Consider the following 8148-nt stretch of genomic DNA (forward strand, 5'->3'; position numbering starts at 1 on the left):
AAACAATTAGAAAACTAAAAAAGCACTTTACAGACGGATGCGGATGTGATACAGACGGATGAGGATGTGATTTGAGACATTTTGAGTGAGTGAGTGAATATAATTTCACGCCACATTTTGCATTGTTCAAAATAGGGAGACACCAGAAATGACATTCGTGCATTGTAACACTTTTGGGATTTGAACCCAGCACTACGAGCCAACCACTTGTCTTACTAACTGTCCCTGACATATTTTGATAATAAGAGCGACCGAGCAGTCTATATATTCGTTTTAGTTCGCCCTCGGGCTGTCATAAACACACATGATGTAATTGATGCGTGGAAATAGTACCATGCGTGAGTAATCCATATTTGTGACCATCTCTATTTCAATGGGAGACACCGCCCCAATTTGCTCGCTATGTGGCGCAAATGTACTAGTGGTTATATGTCACAACCGGAAGTCAGCTTTCAAAGTGGCTCGTATCGAAGATTCACTCGACCGTTATCAGCTATGCCAAGATACTGCTCTGTTCCGGGTTGTAAAAATAAGATTGGAGGACATAAATACCCTTCAGACCCCGACCTGCAACAAAAGTTGCGCGTGGCGGTAAGAAGAGTTGATGTTCCAACAAAGAATCTGTGGAAGCCAGGGACAGGCGACGTAGTCTGTAGGGCTCACTTCACTGATGATGATTTCGTGGATACACTATTAGGTTCGTAAAAACAGTATTATTTTGTCTGTTGAGAATGATAAATAATTATTAGTGCATGGTTTTCTTACTGTTTTTTTTTTGTATGTTGGCAAAGAAAAGCGCAAAAGCAGAATATATTAGCCTATAACAAATATCGAATAGCCAATATCCTCATGATACTGGTAACTGGGCCCTGTTGATCAGCTGTTCATTCACAGACCCAAACATTAATGAATAGGCCTAAACATTTGATTGTATATTTATTTATGTATGTTATTATGTAAACAATCTTTCTTTTATTAACTATAACAACGAAGTAAATTTATTCATAGACAAAAATATACATGTCAAAATGTGATTTATTAATATTGAATAGCCAATATCCTCATGCTTCTGTTCAGCAGCTGTTCATTCACAGACCCATTTTCCTTAGTAAATATGATTAAGTTTCTGCTTGCATAAAGCAATGTAAAGATATTTCTATAATCAGAGCTCCAGATAACTTTTTTTGAGCAAATGAGTTTTTATTCTAGGGTTTCTATTTTAAATGGGTTATAAGTATAACATTTTTCATAGGGTAACCAATATTATTTCAATCATCCATTCATGACTCTATTCGGATTTTCCCAAAATTAGTGAACATTTATCATTAGATGTATATAACTGTACTTAATATATAGGCTTGACTCAGATAGTAAATTAGCTCATAATTGTGTTTCGGAAATTAGCCCTGTTTTACGATTGCTGAAAAAGCTTCATTGGGTATTAACGCATGCTGTTTTCATACATTTGAGTTTTTCCTTAAATGCATGCGTTTTTGCACACAAGATAATCAGTGTGTAATTGGGTTTTTAATATTTTTGGGGAGTATTTTACACAAATGTGCAGCTTATCTGTAGCTCTGTATAGCGTACACACACATTTTGATAATGAATATCATACAAAAACAACCATGAATGTGTCTTCAACTTGTGTATTGTTGATTTATGCCATGTTTGCAAGTGAATTTAGATATTATTATTTTGGTTGATTCCTTGTTAAATGTTTGTTCTTGTTGCTTTGTGTTAAATTCCTGTTTTTAAGGAGCCATACAAACGATGACAAGCCTGAAGCTTCCGACAGAAGAATTACTCAATGAGGCCTGGGAAACTCAGTTTTGTACAATTTTCTATTATTGGTAAACTCTATAAGTAAATCACTAGAGGAATTTGAGGTGGTTCGACATGTAACATTACTTCATTGTTGTTAAATTTTCACCTGCATTTTCATATAATTAATAAGACTTATAAAAAATTAAAAGCTACTTGCTTATTTTCTTAATTCTTAAGAGGAAAATCACCTCAATATGCATTTGTTTTCATTTCAATAAATTGAAACCTTTCATTTTTCTGTAACTTACGTTAAATGTATTTAACATAAGGTGAACAAGGTCGTCTCCGGGCAGCTGCGGTTCCCTCCATCTTCCCACATACATCATGCACCAGTACATCAGCACTACCAACTCGACCAAAGAGGGCACATCAACTCCGGGAAGAAGAACCCAACATAGCTATATTGAATGTGTCGTCGGAGGTGGAAATCGGTATCGGAGAGGATTGTGCTATCACAAGCCCAAGTAGCTTGAATGAGCCTCTTGAAACATGTAAAAGTGACTCTCAGTCTACTCAGTGCAGTTTGTTAGGAAGTTGTTCCATAGAAACCTACATAAAAAATCCCAAAGCTGTTTTGTACTTCGCTGGTTTCCAAGATTATGACCATTTCATGTTTTTCTTTCACTCGCTTGGTCCAGCAGTTTTTGAACTGAACTATCAATGTGAACTCTTGCACCCAAAAGACCAACTGTTCTTAACTCTAATGAAATTAAGACAGGCCAAGGATGACATTGAATTAAGTTTCTTGTTTGGCATATCATCATCCACTGTTTCCCAAATTGTAATAACATGGATCAATTTCTTATATCTCCAACTGAAGGAACTACAGATATGGCCATCAAGAGCAACCGTTGATGATCACATGCCAACAGATTTCGGTAAGAAGTTTAAAAACACTAGAGTCATTTTGGATGCAACAGAGATAACATTAAAGAAGCCATCTCATGTTGATGCTCAGAGCATGACATGGTCCAGCTGTAAACATCAAAGTGAGTGAGTATGGTTTTACGCCGCTTTTAGCAATAATCCAGCAATATCACGGTGGGGTAAACATCAAAACACATTGAAAACCATGATCGGTTGCACACCCAGGGGAGCAGTCTCATTTATTAGTGAATCTTTTGGGAGTCTGCGAGTGACAGACAGATCATAGAACAGTCTCCTTTACTTAACCCATCACATGGTATGTTTGAAAAACAAGATAGCATTATGGCTGACAAGGGCATTATGGTTCAAGACTTATTTGCAGCCCAAGATGTTCAAGTAAACACCCCAACTATGTTAAAAGGCAAGTCACAGTTAGAACCAGAAGATGTTGTTAAGGATAGAAGAATTGCTTCTAAAAGAATCCATGTTGAACGTATAATTGGTCTGAGTAAAACTTTCAAAATTCTGAAAAAAACATCTCCCACCAAGTAAAGTGGATTGTTTATGTTTGTTTTGCTATTTCAAATTTCAGAAATTCCATTGAAAATGAATTTGCTTGAAGCATCTCTTCTTTGTGATATCTGTGACTGAAATTTGTAGTAGTAGTAGTAGAATTTTATTCAGTAGTGTGAGTTAATGAGAATTGTTTTACACCACTTTTAGCAATATTCCAGCAATATCATGGCGGAGGACACCAGAAATTAGCTTCACCCATGTTACCCAAGTCGGGAATTGAACCCGGGTCTTCGGCGTGAGGAGTAAACACTTTAGCCATAAGGCCACCCCACTGCCTTATACAGTAGTAATATAATCGGTATGGTCACATGGCCTATAGTACAGTTTTTCGTAATAATAAGTGGTCATGTGAGAGCTCGTAATTTGAAAACATGTTTCATATACAGAGCAACAGATTTAAGGAGATGTACAGTTCTTGTATTTAGCTTATTGACCATTGAATGAGTGTTGTTAAAGCTATGAAAAGGTAATTTTAATCACAGAGTACCTTGGGCATATAAACCTAATATGATACTCATCTTCAACAAAATCTAAATGAGAATCGGTCTTCAGCACCCCATGCTTGCCGTAAAAGGCGACTAACAGGCTCGCTGACTTGGTTGATGCATGTCATCTATCCCAATTGCGTGGATTGATGCTCATGATGTCAATCACTGGATTGTCTGATCCAGACTCGATGATTTACAGACCGCTGTCATATAGCTGGAATATTGCGGCGTAAAACAACAAACAAATAAACCAACTAAATGACAATATGTATATAAAGTATTAAAGTTACCTACATTTTCACATTTATGGAGCTGAACTGAATTCATTAAGGCTTTAAAATGTGACTGGTGGTGTTGAAAATTCAATTTGTAAGGTAAAGTCTAACACGATCGTAAGATTCTAGCGTGACTGATGGTCGCAACTTCGCTCAACGAATCCCGACGACTTAGACAGGGCAGTCCCCATGCTCTCATGATCTGTCATTAAAGGGAAGGGTTAAACGTATATATATTCTCACACGCAAGAGAAACGCAAGTGGTTTTAAGCAAATAGGTAACAAACACGGAACCATAAATTGATGCGAGTTTTAGCATGTAGTGAAGCCTGATGGTGTTATCAATATTTTTTGTTGCATTTAGAAGCCCCGAATAAAAACGCAACGTTAAAAACGAATCGCCAAAACGCACCATTTCAATGAATATGTGGGTATCGCGAAATCGAAAATGCACGAACTGTCACGAACTGTAGTGGGTATAAAACTGTGGCCGATTCTGGGACCTACCACTAATTGGTCAACAATGCCACGCCTAACTCAAATGCAGAGAAACCAGGCTATCGGACGTTTTGAAGCTGTAGAGTCTGTCCAAGATGTTGCCCGTCATTTCAACGTTAACATAACCACAATTTACCGTCTCCTGCATCGGTACAATGCTACACAGACCACAGATGACCTTCCTCGGAGCGGTCGTCCTAGGGTCACCACACCCCAACAAGATCGGCAGATTACTGCACGTGAAAGTGCTCGACAGACCATAGGAACACATAATCGACATATTAGCCGGGACACTGTGATCCGACGTCTTCGTTCCAACACCCTCAGATGTCGCCGACCAGCACGTCGTCCTGTTCTCCAACGACGTCATCGACAAGCACGACTTCAGTGGGCTCAGGGTCATCTCAATTGGCGTCATCGTGAGTGGAGGCGTGTCATCTTCTCTGATGAAAGTCGCGTTTGTGTCTCCCATGCAGACGGAAGAGTCAGACTTTGGCGGCGTCGAGGTGATCGTTTTGCTGACAGAAACGTTGTGGAAAGGGAACCATGGGGTGGACCTAGCGTCATGATATGGGCAGAGTTTGGACTTAATGCAAGACTTGGCCCCATGTGCTTTCTGAATGTTGGTCAAGGTCGGGGACACGGCGTCACTGCTCAGCGGTATATCGACCAAGTGATCAGACCCCACGTTGTTTTGAACAACAATAACAACACATTTTCCAGCAAGACAACGCTCGTCCCCATGTTGCCAGAGTTAACATAGCCTTTCTGCAACAACACAACATCCGTGTTCTACCGTGGCCAACCCTCAGCCCTAATCTGAACCCCAACTAACACTTGTGGGATGAGGTTCAAATGCGTCTGAACAATGTGCGCCAAGTCCCTACAACTGCCGATGAACTACGCACAGCTGCTCTGGATGTGTACAGGAGGATCCCTGGGGCCTTCACAAATCGTCTGATCCACTCAATGTACAGGAGATGTGTGGCAGTGATCAATGCTAATGGTGGTCACACCAGGTATTGACTAACATTTTGGGTATTGACCCGAAACTGTGTAAGCCCTAAACATTTGAAAAAAAACAATTATGCCATCCGCCTTTTAATCCATTAAACTGTCTTCAGTCAAATTTTTGTCAATTTTGCCCTTTTAATATTTCTTGCCTTTACTGTTGAAAATAAATAACATGTATACTGCATACTCGACTTGCGTTTCTTTTGCGTGTGAGTATACATCAGGAGTTATTCTTTTCCATTAGGGCATATTAACATATAAAAAAACCCAGAAGTAATGAAATTAAACAATATCAATAATTCATTTATAATTTAAGATTAGATACAACTACACATAATCAGCTCCAGCAAGGGATCGTCACGTGCGTGCCTTGATAAGCCGATGCCGCGCAGCCATTGAGAACCGATTTGTCACATGTTTGTTCAAACAATGATTTCCTGTCTGCTTATATTTCAGGTCTGAAAGATTTAAGTTAGAGTGTAATCGTATTTGGTGCATATTATCTAGGACAGCTTTACCATGTACCTTTCGATAAGACCGGTAACTGTGACATAACGTTACTGTGGACACAACCCGATACACTGTAAACAAATATGTAATTTGTTTAATGTTTTCGAAATACATATTCGAAATGCATATACACGTTTGTCACAAAGCTAATGTAATTTAAAGAATAAGCCCCTACAAGGGTAGCGAAACAATACTTCTATCTGTCATGATACGGATGACGGATGACGTTTGGCAAATAAAAAGCTACCACAACCAATCTCGTATTTGCACGACGAGATCAATAAATCACGACCATGAGTCAATATTCGGACAATATTCTTTTTATAAATCAAAAAAAAAATTGAACTTTAGTTTTGTAATTGTATGTTTGACAATGCACATTTAATAGTAAATATATTTTCAAGCAACTGCTTAAACATTTAATACCCAAACCTTATTGCCACACCAATTAACACACACTAGACTGATATAGCTGTCGGTATTTTGGAATATGTTTTAGACATATGTCTACGCCTGACTTATTAATATCAATATGAATTGTATGTGTTCATCACTAAAAACTGACGAAGAACTGTCAAGTTACATATAGGTTGTTAATGCGCCGGTATTATTTTCATTGTAGGGAAGATATACTTCTGTTGCAGTCTGCCTAATACTGGATTACTATTTTCCTTCTTTCTCTATCACACCACGCACACCATATATAATATGCTAATAGACCGAAATATCATGCAAGGCTGATTGTTTTTGCAACACAAGTGAACACTGTTGGCCCATTTGGTTAGGCGTCGAAACCCGTTGTGCAGAGAAATAGTCATGGTCGGATGTATCAGAGAAAATGTAAAATATTGACCTGTTTGAATTGATTCGCGAAAAATGCTGACGGATCTGACATATTAATCTGAATCAGCCTTTTCTGTGGAAATTTGACACGGTCAGACATATCTTCCTCTTACGCATAAGCGGGTATAGGTCTTAACACACATCATACAGCTATACCTACTTTTCGTTACAACCTGACAGGGGAGCAATGTCGTTATTTGCAGATAAAATACCCCCTCGTTTCCATAATTATACGAATTCTCTGCTAAAGCCAGTGTCCTTTGTTCCGTTCCGACTCCATCATGAGCATGCGTGTATGAATCAACGGTAATCACTTGGTTATTTGATTTATTCCCTTTTATAATCACTATATTTAAAGACCATGGTAAATAGAAGATTATGTTTGAAGAATCATGATGATTGACAGGAGGAGTGGCTCTAACACAGATGAGTTATGTCTAACATTGGCTTCCATGCAACATCGCCTCCGTGGTCTAGTTGGGGAGTGTCTGCCCGGTGAGCGGAAGGTATATATATAATTCATTGTCTTAATGATGTAAACCAAGATATACTATTCCATAACATGCACTGTGAGTAGGTATCAACAGAAATCAGTCACTGAAACATCTGTAGAAACGAATTTTCTGTGATACAACAAACGACAAGAAATGTTATACACACTGAACCAAAAATGAAAGGTCCGATTTATAAAATGACTACACTTTATATTCTGTCTGCAATTATCCGAACAGTTCATTGAACATTTTCAAACGTTAAAACCACAATCCTAAAAACATGCAAAACGCACGATAGTTGCACGAGTAACGTGTCGTACACGTGAATGTTAGGGTGACTGGTTATCATTGACTGCAATTGTTAGAACACACGAGAAAACACTTTCTTTTCCCCACGAATACCGTAAAACAAACGCAAAAAATCACCAATAATGTTCTAGATAGAACCATCGGAATGTCACGCAGCCATGCGTACTGTAGACGTTGCAGTACAAGTTGGTGCGTCCGTGAGGTCAGTAAAACGTCCGAGGGAGCGTTTCAATGCACCTTGAGTAACTACTAGTCATCCGAGGAGTGGACGTCCACGTGTAACAACATTAGCTCAAGACCGCTATATTGTGACGACACATTTACACAATCGTTTTCTCACAGCAACTGTTACTGTACAGACTACTGAAGGAACCCATAAAAACATAATCAGTGCTCAAACTGTGTTTTGCGACAATATGGTCTGAGAGCCAGGAGTCATACGTTGGG

At 38.8% G+C, this 8148-nt stretch overlaps 1 pseudogene; it reads left to right on the forward strand.

Annotated features, from left to right (window-relative positions):
* Positions 1–495: 495 nt before the first annotated feature.
* Positions 496–3314, forward strand: LOC139461932 (uncharacterized; annotated as a pseudogene).
* The last annotated feature ends 4834 nt before the right edge of the window (positions 3315–8148 follow it).

Source organism: Haliotis cracherodii, unplaced genomic scaffold, assembly GCF_022045235.1.
Source record: "Haliotis cracherodii isolate W230 unplaced genomic scaffold, xgHalCrac1.p SCAF_15, whole genome shotgun sequence".
NCBI classification, from domain to species: Eukaryota; Metazoa; Mollusca; class Gastropoda; order Lepetellida; family Haliotidae; genus Haliotis; species Haliotis cracherodii.